Consider the following 20,989-nt stretch of genomic DNA (forward strand, 5'->3'; position numbering starts at 1 on the left):
GATTTCTATTTTGAGGCTATTTTTTAGATTCTGTAGGCATGCTTTATTTTTTTCTTTTTTGTCTCCTCTGACTTTGTCTTTTCAAATAGTCTGACTTCAAGTTCACTAAATCTATCTTCTCCTTGATCAATATTTTTAAGTAACTCTGATGCATTCTTCAGTATGATAATTGCATTTTAACTTCAGAATTTCTGCTTTATTCTCTTTATTTCAATCTCATTCTTAAATTTATCTGATAGAATTTTGAATTCCTTCTCTGTGTTATACTGAATTTCTTTGAATTACCTCAACCAGCTATTTTGGATTTCCTGTATGAAAGGTTACATATCTCTATTTTTCCAGGACTTGCCCCTGGTGCCTTATTTAGCTTGTTTGGTGAGGTCATGTTTTCCTGGATGGCCTTCATACTTGTAGATGTTCATCTGTATCTGGGCATTGAAGAGTTCAGTCTTTATTGTAGTCTTCACAGTCTGGGTTTGTTTATGCCCATTATTTTTGGGAACACTTTCCAGGTGTTCAAAGAGACTTAGGTCCCAAGCCCAATAACACAGTAGCAAACACACAGAGGTACTGCTTTGGTGGCCTTGGATTAACATCAAGAAAAATTCTCTTCATTTATCAAGTAGAGATTCTTGTTCTCTTCCCTTTATTTCTCTGAAACCAGCAGTCTCTCTTTCTGTACTGAGGCATGTGGAGCTGGAGTTGAGGTAACATAAGCACCCCCGAGGCCACCACCACTGAGACTGTGCTGGTTCACACTTGAAGTAGGCACAGAACTTGGTCTCACCCAGGGCCCACTGTAATCACAACTTGGCTACCATGTAAGTTTATTCAAAGCCCTAGCCCTAGCCGTAGCCCTAACCCTAACCCCAAACGCTAACCCTAGCCCTAGCCTTAGCCCTAACCCTAACCCTAACCCTAACCCTAACCCTAGCCCTAACCCTAACCCTAACCCCAAATGCTAAACCTAACCCTAACCCTAACCCTAACACTAACCCCAAATGCTAAACCTAACCCTAACCCTAACCCCAAACGCTAAACCTAGCCCTAGCCTTAGCCCTAACCCTTAACCTAACCCTAACCCCAATTCTTAACCCTTAACCATGACCCCAACCACTGACCCCAACCCCCAACCCTAACCCTTAACCCTAACCCTAACCCTAAAACCCTAACCCCAACCCCAACACTAACCCCTAACCCTAACCCTAACCCTCACCCTCACCCTAACCCTAATACTAACCATCTAACCCTTCTCCATAACCTAAACCTAACCATTAACCCAACCCTAAATCAAAGTCTAAGCAAACCCTAACACACTAGGCACACAAGAGCAGAGGTGTGCATATTCATTCTGTCATACTTCGGTTTGCACTTCCTCTCACACATACACATCAACACACTCACATATGCATACCCCTACACATACTGAAATGTCATCTGATTTGTGACCCAAAGAACTCTCAACTAAGAAATAAATGAAAAGTTGCTTACACTGACTAATACTGAAGGAAGTGCCAATTAAAAGAATATTAAAATATCTTTGCCTGCCTGTGTGCAGGCTGGGCGTGGTGGCTCCTGCCTATAATTGCAGCACTTTGGGAGGCAGAAGTGAGTGGATCACTTGAGGCCAGAAGCTTGAGACCAGCCTGGTCAACATGGGGAAACCCCCATCTCCACTAAACAAACAAACAAAAAAATAGTTGGGCATGTTGGCACACGCCTGTGTTCCCAGCTACTTGGAAGGCTGAGGCCTAAAACTCGTTTGAACCCAGGAGTCGGAGGTTGCTATAAGCCAAGACTGCGCCACTGCACTCCACCCTGGGCAACAGAGCGAGAACCTGTCTCAAGAAAAGGACTGATATTTACTGTTGGCAAAGGCTGCAGGCACTCTCTTGCTAACCCTAAACCCTGACTTTGACCCAGACCTCATCATACTCTTCCCCGCAATTCCTCAGGTATGTCTTCTTTCTGCTAATTTTTTTCCCCTAAACTTCTAACATTTAATACGCTAAATAGTTAACCAACCCATACCCAATCCCATCCCCAATTTAATACTAAACCACACTAGGACTTGACATCACAAGAACAGAAAGTTACAGATCAATGTCTAGTATAATTATTCAATTAATAATGCTCAAGAGGCCGGGTGCAGTGGCACACACCTGAAATCCCAGCACTTTGGGAGGCCAAGGCGGCCAGATCACCTGAGGTCAGGAGTTTGAGACCAGTCTTGCCAACATGGTGAAACCCTGTCTCTACTAAAAATACAAAAATTAGCCAGGCGTGGTGGTGGGAGCCTGTGATCCTAGCTACTTAGGTGGCTGAGGCAGGAGAATAGCTTGAACCTGGGAGCCAGAGGTTGCAATGAGCCGAGATCACGCCATTGCACTCCAGCATGGGCGACAAGAGTGAGACTCTGTCTCAAAAAAATTTAAAAAAAAAAATGCTCAAGAAAATAATTGTAGGGAGGAGCCAAGATGGCCAAATAGGAACAGCTCCAGTCTACAGCTTCCAGCGTGAGCGACGCAGAAGACTGGTGATTTCTGCATTTCCATCTGAGGTACCGTGTACATCTCACTAGGGAGTGCCAGACAGTGGGCACAGGTCCGTGGGTGAGTGCACCGTGTGCCAGCTGAAGCAGGGGTGAGGCATTGCCTCACTCAGGAAGTGCAAGGGGTCAGGGAGTTCCCTTTCCAGGGGTGACGGACAGCACCTGGAAAATCGGGCCACTCCCACCCAAATAATGTGCTTTTCCGACAGGCTTAGGAAACGGTGCCCCAGGAGATTATAGCCCACACCTGGCTCAGAGGGTCCTACGCCCACGGAGTCTCGCTGATTGCTAGCACAGCAGTCTGAGATCAAACAGCAAGTCGGCAGCGAGGCTGGGGGAGGGGCGCCCGCCATTGCCCAGGCTCGCTTAGGTAAACAAAGCAGCCGGGAAGCTTAAACTGGGTGGAGCCCACCACAGCTCAAGGAGGCTGGCCTGCCTCTGTAGGCTCCACCTCTGGGGGCAGGGCACAGACAAACAAAAAGACAGCAGTAACCTCTGCAGATTTGAATGTCCCTGTCTGACAGCTTTGAGGAGAGCAGTGGTTCTCCCAGCACGCAGCTGGGGATCTGAGAACGGGCAGACTGCCTCCTCAAGTGAGTCCCTGACCCCTGACCCCCGAGCAGCCTAACTGGGAGGCACCCCCCAGCAGGGGCAGACTGACACCTCACACGGCCGGCCGGGTACTCCAACAGACCTGCAGCTGAGGGTCCTGTCTGTTAGAAGGAAAACTAACAGAAAGGACATCCACACCAAAAACCCATCTGTACATCACCATCATCAAAGACCAAAAGTAGATAAAACCACAAAGATGGGGAAAAAACAGAGCAGAAAAACTGGAAACTCTGAACAGCAGAGTACCTCTCCTTCTCCAAAGGAACGCAGTTCCTCACCAGCAACGGAACAAAGCTGGATGGAGAATGACTTTGACGAGCTGAGAGAAGAAGGCTTCAGACGATCAAATTACTCCGAGCTACGGGAGGATATTCAAACCAAAGGCAAAGAAGTTGAAAACTTTGAAAAAAATTTAGAAGAATGTATACCTAGAATAACCAATACAGAGAGGTGCTTAAAGGAGCTGATGGAGCTGAAAACCAAGGCTCAAGAACTACGTGAAGAATGCAGAAGCCTCAGGAGCCAATGCGATCAAATGGAAGAAAGGGTATCAGCCCTGGAAGATGAAATGAAGCGAGAAGGGAAGTTTAGAGAAAAAAGAATAAAAAGAAACGAGCAAAGCCTCCAAGAAATGTGGGACTATGTGAAAAGACCAAATCTACGTCTGATTGGTGTACCTGAAAGTGACAGGCAGAATGGAACCAAGTTGGAAAACACTCTGCAGGATATTATCCAGGAGAACTTCCCCAATCTAGCAAGGCAGGCCAACATTCAGATTCAGGAAATACAGAGAATGCCACAAAGATACTTCTTGAGAAGAGCAACTCCAAGACACATAATTGTCAGATTCACTGAAGTTGAAATGAAGGAAAAAATGTTAAGGGCAGCCAGAGAGAAAGGTCGGGTTACCATCAAAGGGAAGCCCATCAGACTAACAGCGGATCTCTCGGCAGAAACCCTACAAGCCAGAAGAGAGTGGGGGCCAATATTCAACATTCTTAAAGAAAAGAATTTTCAACCCAGAATTTCATATCCAGCCAAACTAAGCTTCATAAGTGAAGTAGAAATACAATACTTTACAGACAAGCAAATGCTGAGAGATTTTGTCACCACCAGGCCTGCCCTAAAAGAGCTCCTGAAGGAAGCGCTAAACATGGAAAGGCACAACCGGTACCAGCCACTGCAAAATCATGCCAAAATGTAAAGACCATCGAGACTAGGAAAAGACTGCATCAACTAATGAGCAAAATAACCAGCTAACATCATAATGACAGGATCAAATTCACACATAACAATATTAACTTTAAATGTAAATGGACTAAATTCTCCAATTAAAAGACACAGACTGGCAAACTGGATAAAGACTCAAGACCCATCAGTGTGCTGTATTCAGGAAACCCATCTCACGTGCAGAGACACAAATAGGCTCAAAATAAAAGGATGGAGGAAGATCTACCAAGCAAATGGAAAACAAAAAAAAGGCAGGGGTTGCAATCCTAGTCTCTGATAAAACAGACTTTAAACCAACAAAGATCAAAAAAGACAAAGAAGGACATTACCTAATGGTAAAGGGATTAATTCAACAAGAAGAGCTAACCATCCTAAATATATATGCACCCAATACAGGAGCACCCAGATTCATAAAGCAAGTCCTGAGTGACCTACAAAGAGACTTAGACTCCCACACATTAATAATGGGAGACTTTAACACCCCACTGTCAACATTAGACAGATCAATGAGACAGAAAGTCAACAAGGATATCCAGGAATTGAACTCAGCTCTGCACCAAGCGGACCTAATAGACATCTACAGAACTCTCCACCCCAAATCAACAGAATATACATTTTTTTCAGCACCACACCACACCTATTCCAAAATTGACCACATACTTGGAAGTAAAGCTCTCCTCAATAAATGTAAAAGAACAGAAATTATAACAAACTTCTCTCAGATCACAGTGCAATCAAGCTAGAACTCAGGATTAAGGATCTCACTCAAAACCGCTCAACTACATGGAAACTGAACAACCTGCTCCTGAATGACTACTGGGTACATAATGAAATGAAGGCAGAAATACAGATGTTCTTTGAAACCAACGAGAACCAAGACACAACATACCAGAATCTCTGGGATGCATTCAAAGCAGTGTGTAGAGGGAAATTTATAGCACTAAATGCCCACAAGAGAAAGCAGGAAAGATCCAAAATTGACACCTTAACATCACAATTAAAAGAACTAGAAAAGCAAGAGCAAACACATTCAAAAGCTAGCAGAAGGCAAGAAATAACTAAAATCAGAGCAGAACTGAAGGAAATAGAGACACAAAAAACCCTTCAAAAAATTAATGAATCCAGGAGCTGGTTTTTTGAAAGGATCAACAAAATTGATAGACCGCTAGCAAGATTAATAACGAAAAAAAAAGAGAAGAATCAAATAGATGCAATAAAAAATGATAAAGGGGATATCACCACCGATCCCACAGAAATACAAACTACCATCAGAGAATACTACAAACACCTCTACGCAAATAAACTAGAAAATCTAGAAGAAATGGATAAATTCCTCAACACATACACCCCCCCAAGACTAAACCAGGAAGAAGTTGAATCTCTGAATAGACCAATAACAGGAGCTGAAATTGTGGCAATAATCAATAGCTTACCAACCAAAAAAAGTCCAGGACCAGATGGGTTCACAGCCGAATTCTACCAGAGGTACAAGGAGGAACTGGTACCATTCCTTCTGAAACTATTCCAATCAATAGAAAAAGAGGGAATCCTCCCTAACTCATTTTATGAGGCCAGCATCATCCTGATACCAAAGCCGGGCAGAGACACAACAAAAAAAGAGAATTTTAGACCAATATCCTTGATGAACATTGATGCAAAAATCCTCAATAAAATACTGGCAAACCGAATCCAGCAGCACATCAAAAAGCTTATCCACCATGATCAAGTGGGCTTCATCCCTGGGATGCAAGGCTGGTTCAATGTATGCAAATCAATAAATGTAATCCAGCATATAAACAGAACCAAAGACAAAAACCACATGATTATCTCAATAGATGCAGAAAAGGCCTTTGACAAAATTCAACAACCCTTCATGCTAAGAACTCTCAATAAATTAGGTATTGATGGGATGTATCTCAAAATAATAAGAGCTATCTATGACAAACCCACAGCCAATATCATACTGAATGGGCAAAAACTGGAAGCATTCCCTTTGAAAACTGGCACAAGACAGGGATGCCCTCTCTCACCACTTCTATTCAACATAGTGTTGGAAGTTCTGGCCAGGGCAATTAGGCAGGAGAAGGAAATAAAGGGTATTCAGTTAGGAAAAGAGGAAGTCAAATTGTCCCTGTTTGCAGATGACGTGATTGTATATCTAGAAAACCCCATTGTCTCAGCCCAAAATCTCCTTAAGCTGATAAGCAACTTCAGCAAAGTCTCAGGATACAAAATCAATGTACAAAAATCACAAGCATTCTTATACATCAATAACAGACAAACAGAGAGCCAAATCATGAGTGAACTCCCATTCACAATTGCTTCAAAGATAATAAAACACCTAGGAATCCAACTTAAAAGGGATGTGAAGGACCTCTTCAAGGAGAACTACAAACCACTGCTCAAGGAAATAAAAGAGGATACAAACAAATGGAAGAACATTCCATGCTCATGGGTAGGAAGAATCAATATCATGAAAATGGCCATACTGCCCAAGGTAATTTACAGATTCAATGCCATCCCTATCGAGCTACCAATGACTTTCTTCATAGAATTGGAAAAAACTACTTTAAAGTTCATATGGAACCAAAAAAGAGCCCGCATCGCCAAGTCAATCCTAAGCCAAAAGAACAAAGCTGGAGGCATCACGCTACCTGACTTCAAACTATACTACAAGGCTACAGTAACCAAAACAGCATGGTACTGGTACCAAAACAGAGATATAGATCAATGGAACAGAACAGAGCCGTCAGAAATAATGCCACATATCTACAACTATCTGATCTTTGACAAACCTGAGAAAAACAAGCAATGGGGAAAGGATTCCCTATTTAATAAATGGTGCTGGGAAAACTGGCTAGCCATATATAGAAAGCTGAAACTGGATCCCTTCTTTACACCTCATACAAAAATCAATTCAAGATGGATTAAAGACTTAAATGTTAGACCTAAAACCATAAAAGCCCTAGAAGAAAACCTAGGCATTACCATTCAGGACATAGGCATGGGCAAGGACTTCATGTCTAAAACACCAAAAGCAATGGCAACAAAAGCCAAAATTGACAAATGGGATCTAATTAAACTCAAGAGCTTCTGCACAGCAAAAGAAACTACCATCAGAGTGAACCAGGCAACCTACAAAATGGGAGAAAATTTTCACAACCTACTCATCTGACAAAGGGCTAATATCCAGAATCTACAATGAACTCCAACAAATTTACAAGAAAAAAACAAACAACCCCATCAAAAAGTGGGCGAAGGACATGAACAGACACTTCTCAAAAGAAGACATTTATGCAGCCAAAAAACACATGAAAAAATGCTCACCATCACTGGCCATCAGAGAAATGCAAATCAAAACCACAATGAGATACCATCTCACACCAGTTAGAATGGCAATCATTAAAAAGTAAGGAAACAACAGGTGCTGGAGAGGATGCGGAGAAATAGGAACACTTTTACACTGTTGGTGGGACTGTAAACTAGTTCAACCCTTGTGGAAGTCAGTGTGGCGATTCCTCAGGGATCTAGAACTAGAAATTCCATTTGACCCAGCCATCCCATTACTGGGTATATACCCAAAGGACTATAAATCATGCTGCTATAAAGACACATGCACACGTATGTTTATTGCGGCATTATTCACAATAGCAAGGACTTGGAACCAACCCAAATGTCCAACAATGATAGACTGGATTAAGAAAATGTGGCACATATACACCATGGAATACTATGCAGCCATAAAAAAGGATGAGTTCATGTCCTTTGTAGGGACATGGATGAAATTGGAAATCATCATTCTCAGTAAATTATCGCAAGAACAAAAAACCAAACACTGCATATTCTCACTCATAGGTGGGAATTGAACAATGAGAACACATGGACACAGGAAGGGGAACATCACACTTCGGGGACTGTTGTGGGGTGGGGGGAAGGGGGAGGGATAGCATTGGGAGATATACCTAATGCTAGATGACGAGTTAGTGGGTGCAGCGCACCAGCATGGCACATGTATACATATGTAACTTACCTGCACATTGTGCACATGTACCATAAAACCTAAAGTATAATAATAATAATAATAATAATAAAATAAAATAAAATAAAAAAAGAAAATAATTGTAATTTCATACTAGCACGTATTTTGAGGATTACACATGATCACTACATCCTTTTCTCAGAAAATCAAGCTGGTTTGGCATACTAAAGCCATCACTGCAAATAAACATCAAATAAACAGAATAAAGAAGAAACCCACATACTAATTTCAATAGATGCAGGAAGTACTTTAAATAAACTCAACACCATTTCATCATAAAAACACCCAACAAACCAGGGATAGGAATTTTCTAAGCACCACAATAGGACTTTAGCACCACCTCCATTGTCAGGGCCCAGTGCTTTACTCCTAAGATCAGGACCAAGGCACCAATGCTCATTTTCATCACTGTATTCAACACTGTACGGGAAGTCCCATCCACAACAAGTAGGAGAGAAAAGGAAGTAAAGAGAACTTACATGTGTTAGGAAGCAGTAAAAACGGTTACTCACAGATCACAGGAGCTATCTTATGTACAGAAATATCATGACGAACCCCCAAAACGTTATTAAAACTAGTAAACTACAACACACAATTACAACACAAAATGTCGATACATAGTAATTGGCTGTATTTCCAGACACTAGCAACAAACAACATGAGAATGTAATTATGAAAACCATTCCAGGCTGGGGGTGGTGGCTCATACCTGTATTATCAGCACTTTGAGATGCTGAGGTGGGAAGATCTATTGAACCCAGGAGTTTCAGGCCAGTCTGGCCAACAAAGGAAAACACTCTCTACAAATAACTTAAAAATTAGCTAGGTGTGATGGTGCATGTCTGTAGTCATAGTTACTTGGGTGACAGAGGAGGGAGGATTGCTTGAGCCCAGGAGGTTTAGGCTGCAATAAGCCACGTTCACACCACTGCACTCCAATGTGGCCAACAGGGCAAAACCATGCCTTGAAAAAGAAAGAAAAAGAAATTATATTTTAAAAAATCAGCAGGCTGGACATGGTAGCTGACACCTGTAATCCCAATGCTTTGGGAGGCCAAGAGAGGAGTATCACTTGAGAACAGGAGTTTGAGGCCAGCTTGGGCAGGACAGCAAGACCCTACCTGTATAAAAAATCAAAAAATTAGCCAGATGTGGTGGTTCACACCTGTAGACCCACCTACTTGGAGGCTGAGGCAGGAGGATCACTTGAGCCCAGGAGACAGAGGTTGCAGTGAGCCATGATTGTGCCACATCACTCCAGCCTGGGAGACAGAGTGAGACCCTGTCTCAAAAAAATAAAAATAAAGCAATTGCTCATAGAAATATGGGTTTATTTCTGAACTCAAAATTCAGTTCCATTGATTTATTCAATTGATTGTACCAGAATCATGTTGATTTTATTACTGTTGCTTTGTAGTAAGATTTGAAATTTGGAAATGTGAGCCTCTGAGTTGTTGTTGTTGTTGTTTGACACTATTTTGGCTATTCTGCATCCCTTGAAATTTCATATAAATGACAAGATCAGCCTGTTTTCTGCCAAAAGGACATTGGGATTGTAACAGTAATCACAAAGAATCTGTAGATGGCTTTATGTAGTACTGCCACCTTAAGAATTATTAAGTCTTCTACTTTATGAATATGAGGTGTCTTTAAATTTATGTAAGCTTTCTTGAATTTACTTCAGCAATGTTTTGAAATTCTCCATGTACAAGTTATTTTTTTGTTGTTTTTTTTTGTTTTTTCCAGAAATGGAGTCTCACCCTGTCACCCAGGGTGGAGTGCAGTGGCGAGATCTCAGCTCACTGCAACCTCTGCCTCCTGGGTTCAAGTAATTCTCCTGCCTCAGCCTCCCAAGTAGCTAGGATTACATGCGCATGCCACCATGCCCAGCTAATGTTTTGTATTTTTAGTACAGATGGGGTTTCACCGTGTTAGCCAGGATGGTATCGATCTCCTGATCTTGTGGATCCACCCGCCTTGGCCTCCCAAAGTGCTAGGATTACAGGCGTGAGCCACCATGCCCAGCCTCATGTACAAGTTTTGTACCTTGGTTAAATTTATTCCAAAGAATATTATTACTGTTGATTGTTTTTTGAGAGAGTCTCACACTGTCACCCAGGCTGGAATGCAGTGCCACAATCCTAGCTCTTCAGCATCAATCTCCTGGGCTCAAAAGATCTTCCCACCTCAGCCTCTAGAGTAACTGGAACTACATATGTGTGCAAGCACAACCAGTTAACTTTTTAATATTTCTGTAGGGACGGTGTCTGGCTATGGTGCCCCGCTTTCATTCTAAAATTTTTAAAAATTCTGAAATTTTAGCCATGAATCAGGCATAATTACTGTGATGGTTAATTTTAGGTGTCAACTTTACTAGATTAAAGGATACACAGAGAGCTGTTAAAGCACTATGTGTGGGTATGTCTGTGAAGGTGTTTTCAGAAGAGGTATCATACTGGTATAACATATCACGGCATATCGTAATACTGATATGACACCCACAAGACTGCTGTGACACCCGTAAGACTGATGTGACATTCACAATGCAGATATACCTGCAAGACTGCTATGACACCCATAAGACCGATGTGAAGCCCACAAGATTCATGACACTCCTAAGACTCACATGACACCCATAATACTGATATGACACCTATAAGGCTGATATGACACTTGTAAGACTGACAGGACACCTGCAATACTGATATGACACACACAATACAGATATGACACCTGAAATACTGATATGATGCCCACAATACTGCTATCACACCCCTAAGACTCATGTGACACCCTCAATGCTGATATTTCAGCCGCAATATGGATACAGCATCCAGACTCTCATCGGGGTGCTTGGTACACAGTTTCCACTGACCTGAATATGGATTGGGTTTGGCTTCTATAGTGACGTTTGATGTCGTCTCTGCTTTACTGACATAGTATTACTGTGGTTGTTTATAAATTACTTTACAGTAATTTCATACTTCTAGGAATCTTGCAATAGCAGTGTAAAGTGTAACTTATCCCTTCTCTTAGATTCCTCAGCAGTTACAGCAACTCCACACAAAACACTCCAGTGTATTTTATCAAAGCAAAGACAGCCTCCCAGCTAACCACCACGTAACTCCCAAATCAGGAAATGCAAGGTTTCTACCTGACAATCCAATCCACAGACCCATTTCACTTCGCTGCCTGCCCCAACTGGGAGAAAGGGTCTCTTTCCATTCGGATTGGGTTTTCCTTTTTCTGGAATGTTCCTGAGCTGTCCCTCAGTTTCACAACTTTGGCAGATAACTCCAAGCTGGGTCTGCCCCGTGTTCCCTCCTGAGCAGATGCAGACCCTGCGTTCCCAGGGGAAACACCTCAGCCCAGTGCTTGCTCTCCTCAGTGCAACCCACCAGAAAGAGCACAATCCACCTGCCCACAACTGGTGATCTCAACTTTATAATGGCAGAATTCTCATTTTCAAACCCAAGGTTCATCATGTCACTCTCTGATTTAACTTTTACAACGGGTTCCCACTGGCCTTAGAACCACAGGGCTGACCATGACCTCCACACACTGTGTGCTCCTGCATGCTGCCCTTCCCAAGGCTCAACCCCAATGGCCTGCAGTCTCCTATGCTCTCTCTTACGGGGACAGAGCAGCTGCCCTTTCCAAGGCTCAACCCCAATGGCCTGCAGTCTCGTATGCCCTCTCTTATGGGGACAGAGCAGCTGCCCTTTCCAAGGCTCAACCCCAATGGCCTGCAGTCTCGTATGCTCTCTCTTACGGGGACACAGCAGCTGCCCTTTCCAAGGCTCAACCCCAATGGCCTGCAGTCTCCTATGCTCTCTCTTACGGGGACACAGCAGCTGCCCTTTCCAAGGCTCAACCCCAATGGCCTGCAGTCTCCTATGCTCTCTCTTACGGGGACACAGCAGCTGCCCTTTCCAAGGCTCAACTCCAATGGCCTGCAGTCTCGTATGCCCTCTCTTACGGGGACAGAGCAGCTGCCCTTTCCAAGGCTCAACCCCAATGGCCTGCAGTCTCGTATGCCCTCTCTTACGGGGACACAGCAGCTGGCCTTTCCAAGGCTCAACCCCAATGGCCTGCAGTCTCCTATGCTCTCTCTTACGGGGACACAGCAGCTGCCCTTTCCAAGGCTCAACCCCAATGGCCTGCAGTCTCGTATGCCCTCTCTTACGGGGACACAGCAGCTGGCCTTTCCAAGGCTCAACCCCAATGGCCTGCAGTCTCCTATGCTCTCTCTTACGGGGACACAGCAGCTGGCCTTTCCAAGGCTCAACCCCAATGGCCTGCAGTCTCCTATGCTCTCTCTTACAGGGACACAGCCGCTGCCCTTTCCAAGGCTCAACCCCAATGGCCTGCAGTCTCCTATGCTCTCTCTTACGGGGACACAGCAGCTGCCCTTTCCGAGGCATTCAACCCCAATGGCCTGCAGTCTCGTATGCTCTATCTTACAGGGACACAGCAGCTGGCCTTTCCAAGGCTCAACCCCAATGGCCTGCAGTCTCGTATGCTCTCTCTTACGGGGACACAGCAGCTGCCCTTTCCAAGGCATTCAACCCCAATGGCCTGCAGTCTCGTATGCCCTCTCTTACGGGGACACAGCAGCTGCCCTTTCCAAGGCTCAACCCCAATGGCCTGCAGTCTCGTATGCTCTATCTTATGGGGACACAGCAGCCTCCTGGGTGTCTCGAGTATTTAATGCATATTCCCTCAAGCCATTCACCCAATGTCCACCCTTAGCAAATTGTCTAAGATGCTGTCCAGCAAAATCCTTAAAGTCACAGCAGTTGTGGTATCTAACAGTAGTAAAGTTAATAATGTGGTTTTTCTAAAAACAAAACATAATTATTTCTTAGATAATCTGCAAGAATCACCTGCAATTTGTAGATCAAGGAAATTATAGTTTAATGGAATCAAAGTCCATGTATGAGATAATTAGGAAAGAAAAATGAAATCTCAGTGTTGAACAAAAGGTAAATGGCACGACTAACTACTGAAATTTAATAAGAACACACTGGGCAGGGCATGGTGGCTCATGCTTGTAATCCCTGCACTTTGCGGGGGTCTGAGGCCAGCCTGGGCAACATGGCAAAACCTCGTCTCTACAAAAAAAAATACAAAAATTAGCTGAGCACGGTTGTATATACCTGTAGTCCCAGCTACTCGGGAGGCTGAAGTGGGAGGATGGCTTGAGCCCAGGAGGATGCAGTGAGCTGAGATGGTGCCAGAGCACTCCAGCCTGGGCAATCAGGCCAGACCTTAGAAACACTTTCCTCCTGACTCTTTGGGGAGCCAGACAGAGAATTCTCTCTCTTCTGCTGCCTCCTTTGTGTTTGAATATAAAACACAAAAATAAAAGCTTTGTGAAATAAATTTAACCAAGCTAAACAAAACACCTAAATAAAAGCTTTGTCTGGGAAACTTGCTCATCCTCATGTCAATTTCTATTACTGGAGAGCCAAGAAACTCTGGTCAGTAACAAATACCACTGACAGCTGGTTCCTGCAAAAGGTGTTGCGTTAAGCAGGAATTATTTTAAATTAATTAAAGCTTGTCATTGGGTTATAAGAAATTGTTTAATATAACAATTCCCTCAATTGAAAACAAGATAAACTAAGAAGTATATTTTTAAAATATTATTGATGGAAACAAATAGCAGAAATATATAGGATTAAGAATTCTGCTGAAAACTACAAAGAGATAAATTAGAAGTCAAATAAGAGAAACTTATTGGCCAGGCACGGTGGCTCATGCCTGTAATCACAGTACGTTGGGAGGCTGAGGCGGGCGGATCAGCTGAGGTCAGGAGTTTGAGAATGGCATGGCCAACATGGCGAAACCCAGTCCCTACTAAAAATACAATAATCAGCCAGGCATGGTGGTGCAGACCTGTAATCCCAGCTACTCAAAAGGCTGAGGACGAATTGCTTGAACACAGGAGGTGGAGGCTGCAGTCAGCCGAGATCTCCACTGTGCCACTGCACTCCAGCTTGGGAGACAGAGCAAAACCCCATCTCAACAACAAAAAAAAATTTAAAAAAGGAGAAACTTATTGAATCAAACTGGAAACCAAGAGAAAATAGGTGATTTCCTAGTAAAAATACACATTAACAAAATGGACTCTAAAATAAGGAAAATTTAAATACACCAATTAGCATAGAAAAGCTTGGAGTGACCCTTAGAGATCCCCATTAAAAAAGGACCCCAGGGGCAGGGCATGGTGGCTCATGCCTGTAATCCCAACACTTTGGGAGTACAAGGCAGGCGGATCACTTGGGGTAAGGAGTTTGAGACCACCCTTGCCAACATCATGAAACCCCACCTCTACTAAAAACACACAAAAAATTACCCGGGCATCATGGAGCACACTTGTAGTCCCAGCTACTTCAGAGGCTGAGGCAGGAGAATTGCTTGAGTCCAGGAAGGGGAGGTTGCAGTGAGCGGAGATCGCACCACTACACCCTAGCCTGGGCAACAGAGTGAGACTGCATCTCAAAAAAAAAGAAAAAGAAAAAAGAAAAATACTGCAGGGCCAGGAACAGTAGTTCACACCTGTAATCCCCAGCACTTTGGGGAGGCCGAGGTGGGGGGATCACCTGAGGTCAGGAGTTCGAGACAAGCCTGACCAATATGGTGAAACCCCATCTCTACTACAAATACAAAATTAGCCACATGCCTGTAATCCCAGCTACTTGGGAGGCTGACGCAGGAGAATCGTTTGAACCCAGGAGTCAGAGGTTGCAGTGAGCCGAGATCTCACCATTGCACTCCAGCCTGGGAAAAAAGAGTGAAAATCTGTCTCAAAAAAAAAAAGTGGGGGAGACCTTAGGCTGGGTGCAGTGGCTCACGCCTGTAATCCCAGCACTTTGGGAGGCTGACGTGTAAGGATCACTTGGGCCCAGGAGTTCAAGACAAACCTGAGCGACGTAAAGATCCTGCTTAAATTAGCAGTGCATGGTGGCTGGTGCCTATAGTCCAAGCTACTTGGGAGGCTGAGGCAGGAGGATTGCTGGAGCCCAGGAGGTCGAGGCTGCAGTGAGCCATGATCACACCACTGCACTCCAGCCTGGGTGACAGAACAAGACCTTCTCTCTTTAAAAAAAAAAAAAGTCAATCAATAAAAATGTAAAGGCTGGGTGCAGTGGCTCACGCCTATAATCCCAATAATTTGGGAGGCAGAGGCAGGTGGATCACTTGAGGTTAGGAGTTAGAGATCAGCCTGACCAACATGGTGAAACCCCATCTCTACTAAAAATACAAAATTAGCCAGCATTCTGGTGCACACCTGTATTCCCAGCTACTCAGGAGGCTGAGGTGGGAGAATTGCTTGAACCCAGGAAGCAAAGGTTGCAGTGAGCCAAGATCGGGACATTGCACTTTAGCCTGGGTAACAGGAGCTAAAACTCCATCTCAAAAAACAAACAAAAAAAATTGTTTTTAATTAAAAAAAAAAAAAGGCAGCCAGGCGTGGTGGCTCAGGCCTGCCTGCAATCCCAGCACTTTGGGAAGCCGAGACGAGTGGATCACTTGAGGTCAGGAGTTCAAGACCAGCCTGGCCAACATGGTGAAACCCCACCTCTATTAAAAATACAAAATTAGCCCAGTGTGGTGATGCAGGCCTGTAATCCCAGCTACTCAGGAGGCTGACGCAGGAGAAGTGTTTGAACCCAGCAGGCGGAGGTTGCAGTAAGCAGAGATCGCGCCACTGCAGTCCAGCCTGGGCAACAAAGTGACACTCCATGTCAAAAACAGAGGCTGGGCTCAGTGGCTCACGCGTGTAATCCCAACACTTTGAGACGCCAAGGAGGGTGGATCACGAGGTCAGAAGTTCAAGACCAGCCTGGCCAAGATGGTGAAACCCCATCTCTACTAAAAATAAAAAAAAATTAGCTGGGTGTTGTAGCAGGCACCTGTAATCCCAGCTCTTGGGGAGGCTGAGACAGAGAATTGCTTCAACCTGGGAGGTGGAGGTTACAGCGAGTTGAGATCACGCCACTGCACTCCAGCCTGGGAGACAGAGCGAGACTCCATCTCAAAAAAAAAAAAAAGCAAAAAAAAAGATGAGAAAAGACACCGCAGAGCCAGAGGGGTTTACAGCTCAGTATTAAGCAACCTTAACAAAATCTGATTTTATTTAAAATGGTCAAGGCCAAGGGAAAAAAAGAGTAGTGACTTTCTTCAATTAATTTTATGGTATCATGTCAAAGCTTGATATAGTTAATACATTTCAACTAATTTAGGATGAGAATGTTTATAAAACAGATGTCATTTTATGTACCATTACAAATACACTGCAAATTAAACAGACTTTCTCAATAAAAGAAAAACTGTTGTTGACGAGTTCACTTCCATTAGACGCACACAATTTTTTTTTGGTTTTGTTTTCATTTCTTTTTGTTTTTTGAGACAAGGTCTCACTCTCTTGCCCAGGGCTTGAGTGCAGTGGCGTGAGCATGATGATGTGCCTACTTTTCCATTTTCCTGTGTTGTTTCCACTATGTTAACAAATGAGCCTGAAAACACGGAGCACTGACGAGGCCAGGTGGCTGACGCCTGTAATCCCACCACTTTGGGAGGCCGAGGTGGGTGGATCACCTGATGAGGTTGGCAGTTCGAGACCAGCCTGACCAACATGGAGAAACCGCGTCTCTACTAAAAATACAAAATTAGCCGGGCGTGCTGGCGCATGCCTGTTATCCCAGCTACTGGAGAGGCTGAGGCAGGAGAATCGCTTGAACCCGGGGAGGCGGAGGTTGCAGCGAGCCGAGATCGCGCCATTGCACTCCAACCTGGGAAACAAGAGCGAAAGTCCGTCTCAAAAAAAACAAAACCAAACAAAAAATGAGCACTGATCCGGGGGCGCCTGTTGCCTCGACCTCAGGCTGTGGCGCCTGCCAGTCCCCAACATCCCGACCGCCCTACGGCGTCTCCGCGTTCCTCCTCCTCTCCCGGTACCAGGGTCTCTCCCCAGAAACAAACTCGCATTGGTAACCGGCATCTTGTCCTGCGCTGGGGGTGACCCGCCCAAGCCTCCACGGACGCTTTTGCACAAAGCGAAGTCCAGGTACAAACAGCCCGACGGGAAACGCGGCCGCGCTCGCTCCGCTCACAGCGGGGACAGGAAGCCTCTTCCTCACCTTTGCCTCGGCGGCCCCAGGTGTCCCGGAGCTGCAGCAGCGTCTCCCTGTCCTCACAGCGGACGCGGCCCCAGGTGTCCCAAGCCCCGGGTGGGTCCTGAGGACAGGACGCTCCGTCCTCACAGTGGACCCCCCAGGACGCCGCCGTGCGGACCGGAAACGGTTCGCGCGCGCGCGGCCCTCCGGGTTTGGCAGGGCCGGGCGCCCCCTCGCGGCAGCTCTGGGGAATCTCTGAAAATCAGAGCCTTGATTTTTTTCAAGGCCGTCATTTTGGAAATTTCAACTGAACTGGAACAACCATCCCCGTGCCTTGACCGGAACGCATGGAGATAGCAAAGAAGATGGCCAGTTCACGCCTGTAATCCCAGCACTTTGGGAGGCCGAGTCGGGTGGATCACTTGAGGTCAGGAAATCGAGACCATTCTGGCCAACATGGTAAAACCCCATCTCTACTAAAAATACAAAAATTATCTGGGCGTGTTGGCACACGCCTGTAGTCCCAGCTACTCTGGAGGCCGAGGCAGGAGAATCCCTTGAACCCGGGAGTCGGAGGTTGTAGTGAGCCGAGATCGCGCCACTGCACTCCAGCCTGGCGACAGAGTGAGACTCAGTATCCAAAAAAAAAAGAAAAAGAAAATAAATAAAAAGAAAGAAGGAAAGAAGAAGGAAGAAAGTAAGGGGAAGGAGAAGGGGAAGGGAGAAGGGAGTTAAGAAGAGACTCCAGGCTAGATGCAGTGGCTCACGCCTGTAATCCCAGTACTGTGGGAGGCTGAGGTGTAAGGATCACTTGAGCCCAGGAGTTCAAGAGAAACCTGAGCAACGTAAAGAGATTCTGCTGTCTGTGCCAATTTTTTTTTTTTTTTTTTTTTGAGACGGAATTTCACTCTTATTGCCCAGGCTGGAGTGCAATGGTGTGATCTTGGCTCACTGCAACCTCCACCTCCCGGGTTCAAACAATTCTCCTGCCTCAGCCTCCCGAGTAGCTGGGATTACAGGCGCGCACCACCATGCATGGCTAATTTTTGTATTTTTAGTAGAGACCGGGTTTTGCCATGTTGACCAGGCTGGTCTCGAACTCCTGACCTCAGGTGATCCCCCCCACCAAGGCCTCCCAATGTCATTCTCGCCTGGGATTACAGGCGTGAGCCACCGCGCCCGGCCAAATTTTTTTTTTTTTAATTAGCTGTGCATGGTGGCTGGTGCCTATACTCCTAACTACTTGGGAGGCTGAGGCCAGAGGATTGCTGGAGCCCAGGAGACCGAGGCTGCAGTGAGCTGTGATCACACCACTGTACTCCAGCCTGGGTGATAGAGCAAGACCTTCTCTTAAAACAAACCGAAAAAAGGCTGGGCGTGGTGGCTCACGCCTGTAACCCCACCACTTTGGGGGGCAGAGGCGGGTGGATCACCTGAGATCAGGAGTTCAAGACCAGCCTGGCCCACATGAGGAAACCCCATCCCTACTAAAAATACAAAAATTAGCCAGATAGCTACTCCGGAGGCTGAGGCAGGAGAATTGCTTAAACCCAGGAGGAGGAGGTTGCAGTGAGCCAAGATCGCACCACTGCACTCCAGCCTGGGCAAGGGAGCAAGACTCTGTCTCAAAAAAAAAGAAAGAAAAAAAGAAGATGGCCAGTAGACAAAACTCAATTTATTTTCTTTCTTTTCTTTTTACTCTTAAAAAGGGTCTCGCTGTCTCCCAGATTGGAGTGCAGTGCAGTGAGCATGATAATGTGCTACTTTTCCATTTTCCTGTGTTGTTTCCACTACATTAACAGATAAGCCTTAAAACACCAAGCACTGGCCAGGCGAGATGGCTCACATCTGTAATCCCAACACTTTGGGAGGCTAAGGCAGGTGGATTTCCTGAGGTCAGGAGATCGAGACCAGCCTGGCCAACATAGTGAAACCCGTCTCTACTAAAAATAGAAAAAATTAGCTGGGCGTGATGGCGGGTCCCTGTAATTCCAGCTACTCGGGAGGCTGAGGCAGGAGAATCGCTTGAACCCGGGAGGCGGAGGTTGCAGTGAGCCAAGATCGTGCCATTGCACTCCAGCCTGGGAAACCGAAGCGAAACTCCGTCTCAAAAAAAACAAAAAAACAAAAAAAAAAACCTCCGAGCACTGATCGGGGGCGTCTGTTTCCTCGGTCTCAGGCTGTGGCCCCTGCCAGTCCCCAACCTCCCGACCGACGGCACAACAGCGCCTCCACGTTCCTCCTCTTCTCCCGGGACCAGGGTCTCTCCCCAGAAACAAAATCGCATCTGTAACCGGCATCTTGCCCTGCGCTGGGGGTGAGCCGCCCAAGCCTCCATGAACGGACGCTCGTACAAAGTGAAGTCCGGGTACAAATGGCCAGACGGGAAATGCGCCGCGCTCGCTCCGCCGCAGTCACAGCGCCGGCAGGAAGCCTTTTTCTCACTTTCTCCTCGGCGGCCCCAGGTGTCCCGGAGCGTCTCCCTGTGCTCACAGCGGACGCGGCCCCAGGAGTCCTCGGGTGTCCCGAAGCCCCGGCCCCTCCTGGGTGGGTGCTGAGAGGAAGCTCCGTCCTCACAGTGGACGCCCCTGGACGCCGCCGTGCGGTTCGGACACGGTTCGCGCGCGCAGCCCTCCGGCCTTGGCAGGGCCCGGCGCCCCCTGGCAGCTCTGGAGAATCTCTGAAAATCAGCGTCTGGATTTTTCCAGGCCGAGATTTTGGAAATTTCAACGGAACTGGACACCACCATCCTGCGCCTTGACGGGAACGCATTGAGATAGTAATCAAAGAAGATGGCCAGTTCACGTCTGTAATCCCAGCACTCTGAGAGGCTGAGGCGGGCGGATCACTTGAGGTCAGGAGTTCGAGACCAGCCTGGCCAACATGGTGAACCCTCGTCTCTACTAAAAATATAAAAATTAGCAGGCATGATGGCGCGTGCCTGGCATCCCAGCTACTTTGGAGGCTGAGGCAGGAGAATCGCTTGAACCCGGGAGGCGGGGTTGCAGTGAGCTGAGATTGTGCCACTGCACACCAGCCTGGGCAACAGAGCGAGACTCCTTCTCAAAAAAAAAGAAAGGAAGTAAGAAAGAAAAAGAAGATGGCCAGTAGACAAAACTAAATTGATTTTCTTTCTTTTCTTTTTAAGAGACAGGGTCTCATTCTGTTACCCAGGCTTGAGGACAGTGGCATAATCACAGCTCCTGGGTTCAGCTTCCAGCTCCCGGGTTCAAGAGATTCTCCATCCTCAGCCTCCCAAAGCACTGGGATTACAGGTGTGAACCACCGTGCCAGGCCCCACCTGATTTTCTTTTGTTTATTTATTTATTTATTTTATTTTATTTTTTATTGGGGGGGTGGGTCTCACTATATTGCCCAGGCTGGTCTAGAACTCCCAAGCTCAAGTGATCCTCCCAACTCAGCCTCCCAAAG

General features: G+C 45.8%; 1 protein-coding gene across 1 annotated transcript in view; it reads right to left on the reverse strand.

Annotated features, from left to right (window-relative positions):
• TUBB8 (tubulin beta 8 class VIII) overlaps positions 1–17,741 on the reverse strand; it is a 33,219-nt gene extending 15,478 nt beyond the window's left edge. The window contains 1 exon segment of the mRNA XM_054521845.2: positions 17,582–17,741. The gene's annotated coding sequence lies outside the window, so the exon portion shown is untranslated.
• Positions 17,742–20,989: the final 3,248 nt, after the last annotated feature.

This window comes from Pongo abelii, chromosome 8, assembly GCF_028885655.2.
Source record: "Pongo abelii isolate AG06213 chromosome 8, NHGRI_mPonAbe1-v2.0_pri, whole genome shotgun sequence".
Classification (NCBI taxonomy): Eukaryota; Metazoa; Chordata; class Mammalia; order Primates; family Hominidae; genus Pongo; species Pongo abelii.